Here is a 17,379-nt window from a genome sequence, read left to right on the forward strand (position 1 = left end):
GGAACTCAGCCTGTATTTAAAACACACAGCGAAAAAATGTTGTTCTTCGCTGCATGGCACGCGTAGTTGTGCTAATGCGAAGGAAGGGACAGCAGAGGTGAAAAGAACTGCCAGCGCAGGCCTTGTTTAACACAGTGCTGCCACCAAGACGGACATTGCAAACCCGTACCCTCAGCCTGACAGCTCTAACTTTTGTCGGCCACTTCTTACCCCAAATGGATCATGGGACCTTCTGGCCCGCAGAAGAGCCTGAAGGCTACAGCCAGCACGCACGAAACAAATGTCCCTAAAAAGGTCTTGATGTTAAAAAGGTGCCAAATAGAAGTGCCATTCAAATATCCAATGATTTCTGGCAAGCTGGATGGTGAACCTGATGGGCAAAAGAACTGCAAAGGAGTCCGGCGGGACGGGGGGGGGCGGGTAAAGTCAACGATCATTAAACATTGATGCGTCTGTCGACATTTTTAAGCCCAGCCCTCACCTTGCTCTGTTCGCAAAGAAACTTTCCCAGAATTAACAGATGACGTAGATACGCGTATAACCGCTGGCTACGCACAGGAATTCAAGCGCCCGACAGTGTTGCTATACACGTACTGGGAGCGCTGAGGGAAGAAAATGACCGACCAGGGCCCCTACCCCAGCCCCCTGCCACCCCCCCGCCGCCTGCAGCCATCCAGCCTCTTGTCTTTGCACGGGCTGTCTGCGGGGCAGGGTGCACGTGCAAACCTGCGCCATTTGCCCAGGCAGTTCATTTTAGATAGCTTAAAACTGCTCAGTTATTACCCATATAGTAGCAAACTCCCTTTTCTTACTGTTGCTGGATTTCAGGGGAGGTTCAGCAAAACGTTCACTTTTTCTCTCACCTATGCTGTTAATTGCCTGTCTATAATTAAATTGAACACAGCAGGACAGTAAATGGCAAAAAGGCTCAATGTTTTAGCTTTGCTACCTTGTAAAAGTACTGATCTGGGCTGCAAGCAATACCCACATAGCACAGCTAAAAGATCTAAAACCAACAGTAATTTCATACATACCGATGGTCTTTGGCTTAGGCCCCTTCCAAACACCCAGTTTTTACAAGTTACACCAGCTGCCACTTGTATTTATTTTATAAACACCACATGCTAAGTGTAAATTGCATTGCCACCACCACTGATTTCACCCCAGACACTTTTATACAAGTGAAGGGCCGTAGAATCCAGCTTTAGAAAGACCTCTCCAATTGGGTTGTGTAATAGAGGTCTCTTTTTTAAATAAAATATGGTATTAACCAGTATTTGGAAGAGCAACAGATTTGGTTTATCACAGCATTATAGGCTTGTCGTGTAGGAGACGTAACACTTACCAGCACTGAGCTTGAAGAGAGAATCACCATGGCCAGCCCAGACCCAAGGGCACACAGCCAGGTCATGTGGAAGTTGCCATCCTGTCCGGTTGACAGACAGATTACTACATCGGTACCCATAGACTGGGTCCTGCTTTTCAATGACCTTTTGTCCCACAGATTTCTGCTGTATCATAGGGAAAAATCAAAACAAGCAGCGCTGGTTCTTTAGAAGGACAGGAGTGAGAAACAGTAAGGTTAATGCTGACGTCCTCAGTCAAGCCAAGCTTTTTCCAAAACTTTTTGCCCATCTCTAAAAATACTAGAAAGGATATTTTGTTACTCATCAAGGCACTTTTCAGGTCAGAAGCAGAGTTAAAGGACCTTAAGAACATGCATAAGAAAACACTAAATGGTGTCTTCAGGAGACGTTTTGTCTGAATGGCAGTGTCTTACATCAGTAATTATCTTTGTGAATTTGCAGCTATTAATAATAGAGAGAATACATAAAGCTCTTTTGTGCTTTATTCTAACCAAAAGGACATCTCTCACACTATGCCTTGTCACATTGAAAAGACACATTTCAGACTCCTTGGGTTTTTGGTTTGTTTGTTTGTGCTTGGGCTGACCGCAGCCGTGTTGTCTCCAGAACTCCTCAGCTCCCACTTACTTTCCTGCCTTCCGCAGCACTCAGCTGTGATTCATCATGTGCACAGGTCAAACACATCCCTTGCATTTCTGAGGTCATGGCATTACAGCTGGCCACCGTGGCCTTCCCGGCAGCATGTCACATCAAGGCTTGCGCATCATGCGGTGCAGCCAAATGGCAAAGCAAAGTGCACAACAATAAGTTTTGCTCATCTGCAGCTGAAGGAGGTACTTTGACAGAAAGGTCTTCCAGGGCAGGAAGTACTGATGTCAGAGCCTGTGAGAGCTTACCTCTTGTCCCTCTGTATTAGTTTAACGTAATAGGACAAATTTTATAATACAACAGGACCAAGAGCATGTGTAATGGTTGTTGTGATGCCCTGGAGTCAAAAACTGTGGTTTCTTTCTATATATTCTTTATTTATACTTTAGTGTGTGTATATACACACACGCATGTATATACATACAAATGCATGTAGACATGTATGCATACATATTCATCCACTGTTTATATATTTTATAAACATACACATAGTTTGTATATAAGAAACCCCAGGGAAATAATGTTCCAAGATAATTATATATACTTTCTTCATGGACAACCTAAACTTGTTCATTTCTTGGATATTCCCTTTCATATATTCAGCTTCCATCTGTTCCACAGAATAAGTCTCCCCTTGCATTTCTGTCAAGTGACTGAGATCCATCCTTCAGCAGTTGTCAGCTTTATTCCATTATCTTGATTTCACAGAATAGTGGAGGACATATCCATGTCTCCCTTGTACTGGAGAGCCCAGAACTGGACACAACACTCCAGACGTGGCCTCACCAGTGCTGAATAGAGGGGAAGGATCACCTCCCTTCACCTGCTGGCAACACTCCTCCTAATGCAGCTCAGGAAGCTGTTGGCTGAATGGCAACACAGTCATCTGGTCTATCAAGCACTGCTTCCTTCCAGTTTTGTTTTTGTCTCCAAGTTTGCTGAGGGTGTACTCTGTCCCATCATCCAGGTCATTAGTGAAGGTATCCAACAGTGTTTGGCCCCAGTATTGACCCCTGGGGTACACCTGTAGTGACTGGCCTTCAGCTGGACTTTGTGCTACTGATTATACTGCTTTGAGCCCAGCAGTTCTGCCAGTTTTAAATCCATTTCACTGTCTGCTTACCTAATCTGTATACCATCAGTTTGTCTATGAGGGTGTTATGGGAGGCAGTGATGAAAGCCTTGCTAAAGTCAAGATAAACAACATCCACTGCTCCAGTCATCTCATTGTAGAAGGCTGTCATGCACTGTAAATCCATGCTGACTACTCCCCATCACCTTCTTGTCCTTCACATAGTTAGAAATGGTTTCCAGGATTATTTCCTCTGTCACCTGCCCAGGGTCAAGATGAGGCTGACTGGCCTGTAGTTCCCTGGATCCTCCTTCTTATCCTTCTTGAAGACAGGAGTGACACTGGCTTCCTCCAGTCCTCAGAAGCTTCTCCTCACCCCATCCCTGCACACTCAGATAGTGTCTCTCTGTTCCTCCTGGATCACCTGTCCCTGCTTCCATCTCTTGTGTGCTTCCTTTTTATGTTTTGAGTTTTGTGAGGATCTTCCTGCCACCTTTTACTTGATATCCTGCTCATTGGCATGGACTGTTCTTCACCATGGAGGAGATAGTCCCTGAAAACCAACCAGCCCTCCTGGACCCCTATTCTCTCTAGGATGGGAGAATCCTTTGGGATTCTTCCAACCAGATCCCTGCACAGACCAAAGTGCTCTCCTGACATCCAGAATTGTGATTCTGCCTTTTGCTTTTTCTCTGTAATCTCAGAATCCTGCACACTGCCATCTCATGGTCACTGCTGCCCCCAACCTTCACATCCCTGACCAGTCTTTCCTTGTCCGTAAGTATGAGGTCCAGCATATCATGTCCCCTCATTGGCTTCTCAATCATCTACGAGGAAGTTGTTATCAATTTACTCCAGAAACCTTGTGGATTGCTTGTGCCTTGCTGTGTTGTCCTTCCAGGAGATACTGGGGTGGTTGGTTGAAGACCCCTACGAGGATCTGAGCCAGTGAACATGAGACTTCTTCCAATTGTCTGAAGACAGCCTTGTATAATTCTTCATGAGCTGGTGGTCTATAGCAGACACCCACAACAACATCACACATGTTGGTGTGCCCTCTAACCCTGACCCACAAGCTCTCAGCTGACTCTCCTCTGTTCCAAGGCAGAGCTCCACCCATTCCCACTGCTCTCTCACCAAAAAAGAGTAACTGCCCCTCCTAACCATCCCCGTCTGTCCTTCCTAAAGAGCCTGTATCCAGCCACTGCAGCGCTCCAGCAGCGTCAGCTCTCCCACCTTATCTGTGCAGACAAGGAGCTCATCTGCCATGCTCCAGCCTCAGCGAGAGGCCCCAGGCACTGCCCGCAGCCCCAGACCTGCAGAGCTGCACCTTCCCTCGGGAGCTGGCTCTGGGTTGTGGCCTCTGCTGAGTCAGGGGTGATTTCTCCCCTGGGTGTTGGGGATCATCTCCTTGCCACCGTTGCTGAGCTCAAAAGCAGTGTCAGCCCAGACCCTGTCCCCTTTCTGCACAAATTGCTGCGGCTGCTATCAGCTCGATGGTTGTACAGGCTCCCCCCAGCACCCGCTGACGGGATGCCTGGACCCTCCCTGATCACGATTCAACAGAAACGAAAGATCAAAGCCCCTTTCTCACAAGAAGCTCTTCAGTATTCATACTATCTACCACAGATATCACAAACCAGGTGAAAATTTTACCACCTGCTTCTCTCTACAGCTGAGAAAAACAAGAAGGCGGGGTCAGATACGTCTTAATATTTACATTGGTTTTAGCCTTTCAGTGATTTTTACCATCAGCATCCCAATTATCACAGAGATGATGATACCCATCAAGGACAAATTAACCATTCCACAATAATCTATTACAGCATTAGCAAAAGATAGCTGCACCAGACAAAGAAAGAAATAACATATCTGATACCAGGTCCACATTCACTAAGTATCTTAAGAGAAACCTAATCCCTTCCCTGGGACATCAACAATTCCTAAAGCAGCATGTGCCCCTTATGTACAAGGAGGAAGGTCACAATATTTTAAAGACTGCCTTCATCAATCTCATGAGAAGACCTCCATCAGATATTATAGTGTACTATAGGCTAAGTGGTAGCAAAGGACACCAAAGCATGCCTACACAAAGCACCGCAGGATATCTGACGTCCACGCTCATCTAGACAGGCAGCACCTCCAGTCAGTTAAAACTTTACAATGGGGATTTTCTAATAAACAAAACACAGAAGATGTCACTCTGACTTTCTTTTGCTCACCTGCAGGTAATTTTCCACCAGGTCCCATTTCAATTTGATGAGAGAGTCAATTATCTGATGAGTCAAAGACCCCAGCACCCCAACCGCTGTTCCGATTAGCCCCATCAGCAGCCATCAATCCCATTCTTTTCTAGAAATAGGAAAACACAGTTACCTCTCAGCCTACAGCAGAGGACTCTTTGCCACCCTTCCTCTCACAAACACACAAGTTCCATTTTTAGAGTATTTTGATTATTAACCACGACTGCGTGAGCAAGAAGCTGCTTTTGCCAATATCTCTGTTAAAAAGTGCCCACTCAACAAAACTCTACCTTCAGGTGAAAGACACTTCCATTTGGGTAAGAAACATAGTTGGATTTTCTGGGGTTGGTTTTGGTTTTGTTTTTTTAATATATAAGTAGCAGTGCAATCTGCTTTCAGATTGTTTGACGACATCTCAAAATGCAATTATGTGTCTCAGTAATTAAGCATTCAGTAGAGCACTCAGAACTCATTTCAAAGTAATTCCTGTTTTCTTCTACTGTACCTAATGCACCGACACAGCACCTATCATATAAATGTGCAAACCTTTATCTCTAGTTTCTCTTTCCTAAGCTTATACTTCTAATAATAATTGTCCACCAATAATAATTTCTGATTTATTTCTAGTATCATCTAGGACTAGAGCATCCCTACTGAGATTCAAACATCATGTTTCCTGAAGATTACACTAAGATGCAGTGAATTTCAAGAAAAGTCTCAGCAAGAGAACATTCCCCCAAACCTCTGCAAAGTCTCTTCCTTTTAAGTTGCATACATTGAGTAATTAATAGTTTTTTTGCATATTCAATAATTTCTCAAGAGCAAAGGCATAAGCACTTTCAAAAAAATGCTCGTCATCGAAGTTGCTTGCCACTTGGCTCCCTTCTACATTCCGTACATGCCTATGTACAGAAACAATAAATGCTTTCTTAATTCCCTCTACTACCAGGCATCTCCCTGGATTGTCCAAATTACCTATACCTTAGAGGTAACTTAACAGTATTTAAGGTAAGTTTACCTGTTTGTTCTCTGTTGTAGCCACTTCTTATAAACTTTACTGTGTGAAGGCAAATAATCCAAACTCTCATGAGCTATCAGGTGTTCTCTCTCCTTCTCCTTGCAGTGGTAATATGCTAAACTGCTTCTGCTGATGCTACATTGCTGCCGAAAATCCTGAGAATTAATCAAATCAGGCCCATGATCTTCTGCCATTAACATCTCCTCTTCACCATTTTCCATATGCGTCCTGTGGGAAAAAAGTGATGACGTTACAGTGGCCTCCAAGAATCTTTGGGATGCCAACAAGAACGCTGTGAGCCCAAGATCAGTCTCCTTGAGACTGAAAGAGAGAGAAATGGAAAACCACACGAGGATGGAGCAGCTGTGGCACAGAGATTGGCTGGTTTGTGTTTGGGCTTGGTTTGCTGGGGCTCTGTATAGACCCAGCGCAGCTGAAGCAACAAAAACTCGTCTGAGCTGGAGCTCTCTGGTGAAGAAGTCACTCCAAGAACATACCAACCACTGCAGCAAGATTATCACACCAGCTCCTTGCTGACTGTTCAGACGGCGGGGATGTTTAAGCTGTAGGGGATTTGTCAGTTTTAAAGAGATGATCACTTGCTGTGCTTTGGGCTGTCCAGAGATCTTGATCCATTAATCCACTCACACAATTTAATTAAACAAAACAAAATCTAGGTTGCAGTGACGCTCACTTAAACCCTGAATTCTCACTATAGCACCCTAAAAAAACTTACTAAAAACTGACACAATTTCCTTTGAATTTACATGTCAAATTTCTTTTTAGATAGATAAAAAACATTTGCTAAACTACCAAACCCACTGCAGCTTGGATACTTTACCTAAGGTAGTTTGCAAGTTGGCAGTCCAATCAAAGCAGAAGAAGACTTGATCCATGTCAAATATTTACTGTAAAGAAAAATTGGTAACATGCTGTGTGTTTGCCACCTCCAAGGCGTGTTTTTGGTTACTGAAGACAGGATAGAGAAAGATTGCTGCTGCTCTCCACTTACTGGCATGTGGACCAGTTTGGAAAGGTCTCATCTCAAATAATGAAGAAACATAAATAGTTCCTAGTTGTAAGTTAGTGAGTACTAAATGGCAAGAGAGGAAAAAATATCTCTACATGAACCACATGCAAATTAGCTGAAGCCAAGCCTTTTGGACCTGTGTTTTTGCAATGCTGAAAGTTTCCTCATGGCTCACTAGTCACACTTCTCAGATGTAACGAAACACATCGTCAAGGCAATACTGCCGGGGGGGGGGGGGGCACCTCCAGATCAGAATATAGCAATGGCCTAAGTCCAATCTCTTATACCATGACGGGGGCGGGTTTTGCCAGCTCAGTCAGGCACTGCAAAAGTACTATGCGAATTCCAGACCTGGCAACTCTCAGTTGGGCGTGGGGGGAAGAAAAAGTTAAAAGAAAAAAAGAAAAGTGGTCTAGGTGGAAACCAAAAACTTTTGAAAATAATTGTTGCTGTAATGGTGTGAATGGCTAAAATCAACAGTAAATACATTAGAAATGTTACTTTCCTTACAGATGTAGGGAAATAAATTTATCTTTGCTACCAATACATCTATAGAGAAGTTACCTGACAACAAACACACACTGTATGATCAATTAAATCACTCCAGTCAAAGGTGACCTGGGGAGGAATACCCAGGTTCTGACTGATCTTGACCTGTTCTCATCTAAGAAGTGGTAAGTGCTTTAATAAACACAGTGGCTCAGACCTTAGTTTTGGGTTTAAGCACAAAAATGTTTTGTGATTAGACTGCTAATTCGTGCTTATACAAAAGTTGGGTTTAACTAGTCCCATTCAAAGTTTAAAACAGAGTGAAAGAAAGCGGAGCCCAAACAAGAACAGCAGGCACCTGGGCAGAGCTCCTGGCTGGGACCCCGGCGCTGCTTCGTTCAGGGACGCCCAGCCTGGCTGCCGCGAGTCTGCATTTAGCCCATTTCTTTATTTCTGGGACATGGGAACTTGTATGATGTCGTTTTCTAGTTGTGTTAGACCAAACTGGTATATGCGAATAGATATGGGCATTATAGAGATTACAGCATAAAGAGAAATACAAAATGCATTTAACAATACAGAAAGGAGGGAAAAAACCCCCGAAACTACAGCTATGGAAAGGTAGCACTTAGGGATGAAAGAAAGAGGAAAGAGATGATGCTGTCACACTACTCACAGACAACACTGATATACCTCATTCCATGTCACAATGATTTGTTATGTAAACAGGATGGCTGTTTTTCCTCAAACAGGAATACCATTACCGTCTGCAAGAGCGTACCTGAGCATTTGTCCCTAGTTGCCAGAAGACTGAAGCAGACAACTCCTCTTCCATCAGACATGAATCCAACCCACTCTCTGCAGCGGTGGCTCGGCTGTACTGCAAATTCTCACAGGCACTCGTGCATTCAAATTTTAAAAAACAAATGGAACAACGACGTGTCTTCAAACTTGCACCCCTAATTTTATTTCTATTTTTTTCACAGACTCCTCTATAGTTAACGTAAACCCACCGGTACGCTAACTTATCTGAACTACGTTTCACGAACCTCTGAGAAGCACTGCACAAATGGCCAGGGTCCAAAACTGTTGGGATCACCCTGCATGGCTCGACCTTAAGGAGAAGGAGCTGTGGTGTTGATCTGCACGGCTCAGCCTTAAGGAGAAGGAGCTGTGGCACTGAGAAGCTGGTAAACAGCTGGATATCTGCACGGCTCGGCCTTGAGGAGAAGGAGCTGTGACAAACAACTAAGAAGAAGCGAGGAAAACAGGAACACCTGCAAGCAGCGAATCCTGACTGTGTGAGAGGCGCGTGGACAACGCGTGATATTTTGTATATAGCCAATTGCAATAATGTGTGTAACAAGCTGTAACCAATCATGAGTGTGTGTGCAGTGACTAAGCGAAAATTATGATATATATTGGAGTCAGACAAGACAATAAACGGCTTCGGAATATAACTCTCAGAGTTGTGAAGTCCATCCTTCTCCCGCGCAAAACCTTGAGGGCAAAAAGCAGAGAGGTATTTGTGATTGCAGGGGGTCACGGCTGCACCCCAGAGATGCAGGAGTTAAGACAACTACAGAGGACAGACAAGGCCTTCCAAAATATGTACACACAGAGGGCATTTGTTCATTGTTTTACGATGAAACCTGAAAACATTTTCCCTCCTTAACATAAAATAGTTATTTTCAGAATACTTAGATGAAGAAGGCAAAAAGGCAAAAGCAGATGGGGGTTGTAAAAGCATTTTGTACTAGAAATTCCTCTACTAGAAATACATTAAACAGTATGTAGAAATACATACTGCTTAATTGCCCTGTCAGAATTTGACCCAAAACCTATGGATTTTAGCTGTCATCATTAAATATGCTCACCCCCCCCCCCCCAGTGCCAAACATGAGTTTTTCATCTTTCGTCTGCAAAGTATTTTGGCGTATTATCAGTCCCATAAAGTCTGCGTAAGGAATGTCCTGCTTTCTGCAACAAGTTTTTATCTCCAAACATCACACAAGGGTCTCTCTGCTTAACCAAGTGCTTCCATAGCTCAGGTTTTGCCATGGATAAAGGCAAGCACAGGCAATGATGAAAGAACACCTTCTCAATACTAGAAGGCAAAATCCTACCCCCCTGCCCTGAGAGCAGAGGATCCAGGCTGTGACCAGTTCCCAGGTTTACCACTCATTTCTGACTTTGATACCTGCTTCTACAAGGCTTGCAACCTTACTTAGCACGTGTTCTTACCTCAGAGAGATCACAGCCTAATTGGGAACTCTGGAGACAAGGAGGGAAAGGAGGAGTCTATATTGTGTGGTCATCCCCAGAGAAAGCTGGTAGCTACACATTTTAATGCTTTCAGGATTCAAGCTATACATCGAATTTTACTTAGTTGAGGGAGAGTTGTGAAGTATCAAAGGGGGGAAAAAGCATGTTTATAAATAACTGGGGAGAAGCAGCAGTACATTCTGTTTGCCTAAATATTTTGTAAGTGTGAGAGCATGCGCATGCACGCGCATACATGTGTGCTTTATCCCTTAGAAGAGCAGGGTGCAATAATCCCAACCGATACTGTGAAAATACAAAGTAAGTATTGCTAAATTACCAGCCACAGCAAGTAAGAACTACCCTCCAAAGAGCATTAGCAATACAGCATGAATTTAATACTAAAACATTTTGCCACTGCTCTTTAAATAGTAGACATAAATCTGATTCCAGCTATTGCACACAGGAGCACCTACAACAGAACGCTAATTCTTGTTACGGTTGTACTAAACCACTCCTACCTCGGCACAAATTACTGGTCAGCTCTGTATCTAGGTGACTATATAACGTAGTTTCAGCTGTGTAATAGCAGGCATGTAAAAACCAAGCAAATACTCAGTTGGCACCCCAGTTTTATGTAGATGGAGAACAGTGTATTTTTTGAATGGTGTCAGGGGTTGTGTATACTTAAATTATATTGATTCCTTCCTTCCTCACTGCCCCCTTGTCTTCAGCTACTGGCTCATTAGTGCAGCGCATGCGATTTGTGCATCTGCCAAGTAAAGCAGTGCACAATTTTTGTAGGCTTCTGTTTTAATACTAATTATCATACAGATATTACAGAATCATAAAATCACAAAAATACAGCAAAGCATTAGAGATTGGAAGTTAATATTGTTACACTGAATGGATAAGACAATTCCAAATAAATCCGAAGGTAAAAATGAAGAGTATTTGAAATGCCAGAAAAAATAGTTACCACCCTAAGGAACATGAGCCATTCAAAATGGGTTTGTTGGGTTTTTGGGGGGGGTTTGGTTCGTTTTAACAGATTGAAAGCAGGGTGGTAGAACGAAGAGCTTCTGAAGCAGTACTCTTATTCACAGCAGCCCACTCTGAAGATCAAAACCATTGCACTACTAACTGAGGTGACACTCAAAGATTTTAAATAATGCGTGTTTAACACGCAATCTGAATGACAGCTCAAGGAAGTAAGTAATTATCGTGCTTGAACAGTGATATAAAACCATCTCTAACTAGAAACACCATGGCTATAAATTTTCATTTCACACTATTTCAGTACTTCAAAGTTACAGCATTTAAGGAATGAAAGTACAGTACTAACTTAGCAGGAGAATTTTGCTATAAATGCAACGACTCGTACATTTGATGCTGACTTAAGGACAGATGTTTGAAACATTTTCTGATAAGGCTGTAACAAATCTAATGTATTGTTGTAGGTTAGTAGTACCATACGAGATTATAAATTTAATCTGCGAGTCTTCATACTGAAAAAAAATTTAAATGTACAGGGAACAGTTTCAGAAAACACAAACCAAGATGACTATGACTGATTCCACGAATCCTGACACTGTGATGTTGTGGCAGAGTTATTTTAGGGATTTCTCAGAAGCAGATGGTCCCATAGTAAAGTCCAACACACCACCCAGCGATGAGAAATAACGTGATCTCCTGAAACTGCGTTCCAGCAAACAAATAATACTGGAAGAAACCGTAGGCCAGAAAAGGCAGAGGTCAGGGTTGCTGGTAATTTGCCCAACACCATTACAAAAGCAAAGAGCTTTTAGTGTAGACTCTTCTCATTAATAGTACTGACTCTACTAACAACTACCTGCATACATTTAAACTTACTAACTGCTGATCACCAGTCACTTAGATTAACATGGGAACCAAAGACCCAGCCGCAAGCATCACCCACCTCCACTCCATGCTTTTGGTTTACACAGCTCCTCACGGTGGCAATTTTTCCTTATCAAAACTTGAAAGAAATGGGGTAATCTCAACCTGCTGTACTTCCTCTTATCTCAAAAAAGTGAAGGAGATTAATAGAACTGGGTTAAGTCTTTTCAGGCTGAACATAAGGATTTCTAAGTGCAGGTTTATCTCCCAAAGTCATTCTGCAAGATGCAACCCTCTCCCCCATATTAACCCAATTTCCATGACACTGGAAAGATCTGCTGGAAACATCCTCTTCCACATCTTCCTGACAACTTCACCGCTCTACTGTTTCAGCTGTTCTCATCCTGACTCTAACAGCTTTTATTCCTTTGACAACTGGAAAAAAAAAGCAGCCAATTTTTCATGGTCTATTCTCAAGTCAGTATCAGATATGTTTACTAGGTTTCTTCTTTTCTTGATAATTTTTAATCAGTAGAAACTGCAGAGGGAAATCAAAGCCCTCCCCCCTCCCTTTCTCATGCCTCAGTGTTTAAAAAAAAGATGCTAATGATAACTACTAATCTTAATAATATTAATTCAGAATGAAAACAGCCAACATGTTAAATCCATACCTACACAACTATAATAATCACTAGGGAGCAGAGTGGGAACAAGCACAAAGCAACTGTATTAAAACCTTTCTTGCTTATGTCTGCATAGCCATTCCTTCAGTATTTCTGACTTAACAAATACACAGTATACCTTTTTTAAACCCAAACTGCATAGTTTATACATTATTAAACCATGTTTATATTTTATCCATACTGTATATATTATAAGCAGAAGGTTGGGATGCTTCTGTTAAGAAATGATGGAAAGTCATAAATTAGTTTAGAAAACATGCATTATACCGAGATCCCAAGCACTGGTTATTTTTGCATTATCTCAACATCATCCATTAAGTTATCCATTTATGTAGTTTGGCACTAGTATAAATAATAAAAGTTTTCTTGTATTTATCACTATTTTAAAATAGTAAAGACTGAAAAGCTTCATGGGACTATTTTAATATGGGAATGCTCCTTGGGAGCTAGTATATAAGATTTATTTTATAGAATGGAATTTACAACAGTTATCAACTGAGCTGAAGGTACACAACCATTTAGTAAAAAAAAAAAAAAAAAATATAAGCCACACTCACACTAAGGTAATGTAGAAAGCTGTTATTTTAACCATTGAATGGAGTACTCATTCCTATGGAAGTTGAGATCAGCTAGTGAAGTATGTTCTTTCGTATTTTTTTTAAAGCAGCATAGGTATTTTCCTACTTCCAGCATTACAGGCAATACATCCTTCATACCATTTTAGCCCATGATCAGTTGGGTCTGCAATCAAAAAGGTGTAATACACGGTTTCAGGGAGTAACGTAATCACCAGAACAGGTAAAAGAAAACCCTCTCCCACAATTGTTTCATTATGTAGAGTTAACACAGATGCATTAACAAGTTTTAAAGTTTGTTTGGGGTTTTTTTTAAACTATTATTAAAAGCCACAGGCATTCATCATGTTCTACTAAGTGGGAAATATCTCCCTACCTCAGATATCTTCCTAGGCTTCACAAGAGAGTTCTGAACACATTATTTAGAAAAATTCATGAGAAACATATCTTGTCCCACTGCTTCACTTCCACCTGGAATTTTACTTGTATGAAAGCAGAAGACCAACAGTAGTTTTAAGTCACCGTTTTTTGTTACAGTAACACGTATTCAGACTTGCTTAATACCAGTTTATTCCTCCTTCTCTAGCAGTTGAGACAAGCCACACCAGCAGCAATCTGGCTGAGTTTTCAAAAACTAGAGGCTGAAATAAGAACAAGTAGTTGTTAGATATCCTGCCTCTGCCATAGGACGATCACCAGGTGGCCTGCTACACGAACCTTCTATCAAAAGAGTTTAATAAATACTTTTAGGCCCCGAATTATTGTCCTGAAAGCTACTAAAAAGGAAATACGTTTCCACAAACTCACCATGTAAGTAACCATGTAGAACACAAATACTTGTCTAAATTGCACAGTTTATTATTATTATAGTTGACCAACTCTCATAGGATGCACTAAAATTTTCCTTTGGTTATGCCCTATACAATGACAAACACATGCATTATGCATTCGTTTCATAGTAGTTGAGGGATTCGTTCCCGACTGTCTTGCTGGGTGTCGAGTATTCTCAACTTGCCTTCAGGAAGATGAGCGCAATCAAGGCAGTTGGTAGGTCCACACCTTGCAACATTTTATGTACTTTATTATAAATGAGTAAGGCACATTATTTGTAACGTGGATATTTCCATAGGTTCGCTCATTAGATCTTAAGGATTACGAAGCATGAATCATACAATCTTTGGGTTTTTTTTCGTTGCTTCATAGTAAACTTATCCCTCCCTCGAATAACGAAAACACAAGAACTTTAAGAGTGCTTCAGAGCAGAGCGCTAGTTTAAACCCCAGTTGATGACCACCAACAAGATGCGTATTTTCAAAAGCAATTTGAAAAAAATATAATATTTAGAAGTTTTGCTCTCTGCCCCTCACACAACTGGCTTAAAACGGTGCTCTACTTTGCAAAATGTACAAATACAGTTTTCAGGGGAAAAAAAGTAAAAAACCCCAACACATTTGCTAACAATAGCAGATTCAAATCTTGCCAAAAGAACGTAACACAAATGAAACACTTCTAAGGGGAAAATTAAAATTCTGGCATCCAAGGAGGTTACCTAAAAGAATCTACAAGAACATGACAACACGGACACCTGTAAAACAACATAACCCTTCTGGAGGAGAGTAAGCAGCAGTGACTTCAAAATCTTCTTTAGGTAATGAAAGTTTTGGGGAGGGTCTCTACTTTATGCAGTAGTCAAAGATATTTTAAAATTTCATAATTAATTATACTTCGACTTCTTCCAGTGTGAGCAAAATGGAAAACCAACACAATTAAAATCACTGCAGGAATATTTTTACAGTCATCCTTCATATTACATACCCTGGTGTCAGAGATCAGGTCAACTCCCTCCACCACTTTTTTCTTTTTTTTTTTTCCCTCAAAAATCTATCTGCTTATAGCTGGGTATGTAGATTTTCACAGATACAAATGGTTAGAGTACAGACAAGAAGGAATAACTGTTGTGGGATCATCTTGCACCCCATACAACCAAGTGAACAACCAGACTTTTTTCATGCTCTGTGAATAAGCCAGTCTCTTAAATTATGTTACCAACCATATAATAGTCTACGAGTACTTCCCATTCTCTCAATAGCTTATGCTGAAGTTTTCCCAAAAATTCACATCTCAGAACCACACAGTTCCATTATTTTAATTGATTAAATATAGATTAGCAGTGTTAGTGTAAGAAAAAAAGATTTAATGGCATCAAAATCATTCAAATTAAATCAAGTAAGAAAATGTTGCAATGCACTTCAGCCAAACTGTCACAAATGATATGTTAATATAAACACAGAAAGGAGGTAGCTGGCAGCTACAAATCCACCAATTCTGGAAGTGTCCAATTTGTCTAAAAAGCATAAACTGACAAATACTAATTAAACCTTTCCACAATAAAAAGAACACCTAGTTTATTGCTTTTAACGGTTCATTCTTTACATCAGAAATAGGCAATGGCATGTCAAAGTTACCTGGCTGTTGATAGCTTTTGATTATATTAATTTTTGCAAAAGAACGACTAAATAACATTTTGAAAGCAAATAGCTGACTTGCTCCCAATGTTACATATTCTCAGCAAAATGAACAAAGGCTTGCATCTTCCAAGAGGGGGACCAGGGAAAGAAGGTGTAATTCCCAGAAGGATAGCATTAACTACTTTCTTATGAGAAATCAGTAACAGAACTAAGAACAGTGTTACCACCACACAGAATACATTGAAAAAAAACAGACCAACAATTGCAGGAGAGGCAGAAAGCATTCTAGCTAGGAAGACCGTCGTGTCATGCCATACGATACACGGAATGCAGATGGAAATATGATGATCTGTACCACAGGTATAATTCTTATTAGAGCTTCCTGAAGCTTCTTTTTTGTGTGTTTCAGAAAAAGCAAAAGTGGGACAAGAAAAAAAGGCAAGCAACATAAAAGAGGAAAAGATGCAAGAAAGGAAGAATCAAGGCAGCAACTTCAAAAGCAAGACAAAGGACTGAGAAGTAGGACAGACTTCAGCAACGTGGTCTGAAAACTGCTCAAAGGCCAAGTTAGCAAAGTGAAAGTTATGCTCATTTCTCAAAAGAATCTGGACAGGAGGTGAAGGAGAGGTGGGTAGGCAAGAGTTTTTTGTTTTTATTTTGGAGTTGGTTTTGGGAGTTGGTTGTTTTGTTTGTTTGGTTGGTTTTTTTAAATATAGAAATACACAGTACAAGCTTGCTTAAAGAAGTGGTACTACAGATGACAGAACTTACTCCCCTGCAACATACTGAATACCTTGACCTCTCAAGTAAACTAAGCATACAAAAGTGGTAAGAATAAAAGGTGCATGTAAAACCAGCAGCAATATTATGTTTGGCTTTCCACTACTTCTGCATGTTACTGTACATAAATTACATCACTATTATAGAAATGGCACAGCCTCAGACACTTTCCACATTTTATTTACATTTTAAGACTAACTTTAATCTCAATCACATATCCATACATTTCCTTTGTTTCACTAAAACTTAAATGCATGGTTTATTAGAACAAAGACTGTAAACAAATATTTGCCATGTCCGATACATGTAACACACAGGAGCTGCTTAAGAGAAATTAATCCCCCCATTTTATAAATACAGGTATCAAAACAATCCTGAACATACTTTGTGACACTACCAGTAGTCGGCACCCACACCCTTGCAAAATTAAACAAGATGAGCAATGGTATTCACTGTACCTGCTACTTTAAAACAAATTTAACTGCAGCTCTTTTACTAAGCAAGATGGATAAAGCATGCCATTTATACTCTGCCTTCTCAAGAGATTACTTCCAGAAACATACATTATTCCACAACGATCCGACACTTTCTGTCATGCTTTCATCTTGTAAAACCTGAATTCCAATTTTAGGCTATTTCAGGCTTATGCTTAAATGACAGTGCCTTGATAAGAGAAAAAAATAATTGTGCTGCCTTTTTCTCCCATAGTGCCTGAAAACTTATTGGGCATACATATATTATATATATTCTTACAAATGTCCAGGTCATGTATACCAGCTGAAATTCTTTTAATGTGTGGGTGTTTGCATTGTGAGATTTAATCAAGACATTAACATGAGTAGAAGGTTGTTGTTTTAAGACAGGAGTTTGAGAATCAGCTAAAA

At 40.9% G+C, this 17,379-nt stretch overlaps 1 pseudogene across 1 annotated transcript in view; it reads right to left on the minus strand.

Annotated features, from left to right (window-relative positions):
• The window catches only part of LOC309402564 (chloride channel protein C-like), a 93,055-nt pseudogene extending 84,082 nt beyond the window's left edge, over window positions 1-8,973 (minus strand). Inside the window, exons 1-5 of the transcript in view lie at window positions 8,906-8,973; window positions 6,349-6,669; window positions 5,310-5,439; window positions 1,346-1,426; window positions 211-386 (exon numbers count right to left, since the gene is read on the minus strand). The product of the transcript in view is annotated as a chloride channel protein C-like (transcript). The remainder of the gene's footprint in view (window positions 1-210; window positions 387-1,345; window positions 1,427-5,309; window positions 5,440-6,348; window positions 6,670-8,905) is intronic.
• Between the last annotated feature and the right edge of the window lie 8,406 nt (window positions 8,974-17,379).

This window comes from Phaethon aethereus (assembly GCF_964289735.1).
Source record: "Phaethon aethereus genome assembly, chromosome: 2".
Classification (NCBI taxonomy): domain Eukaryota; kingdom Metazoa; phylum Chordata; class Aves; order Phaethontiformes; family Phaethontidae; genus Phaethon; species Phaethon aethereus.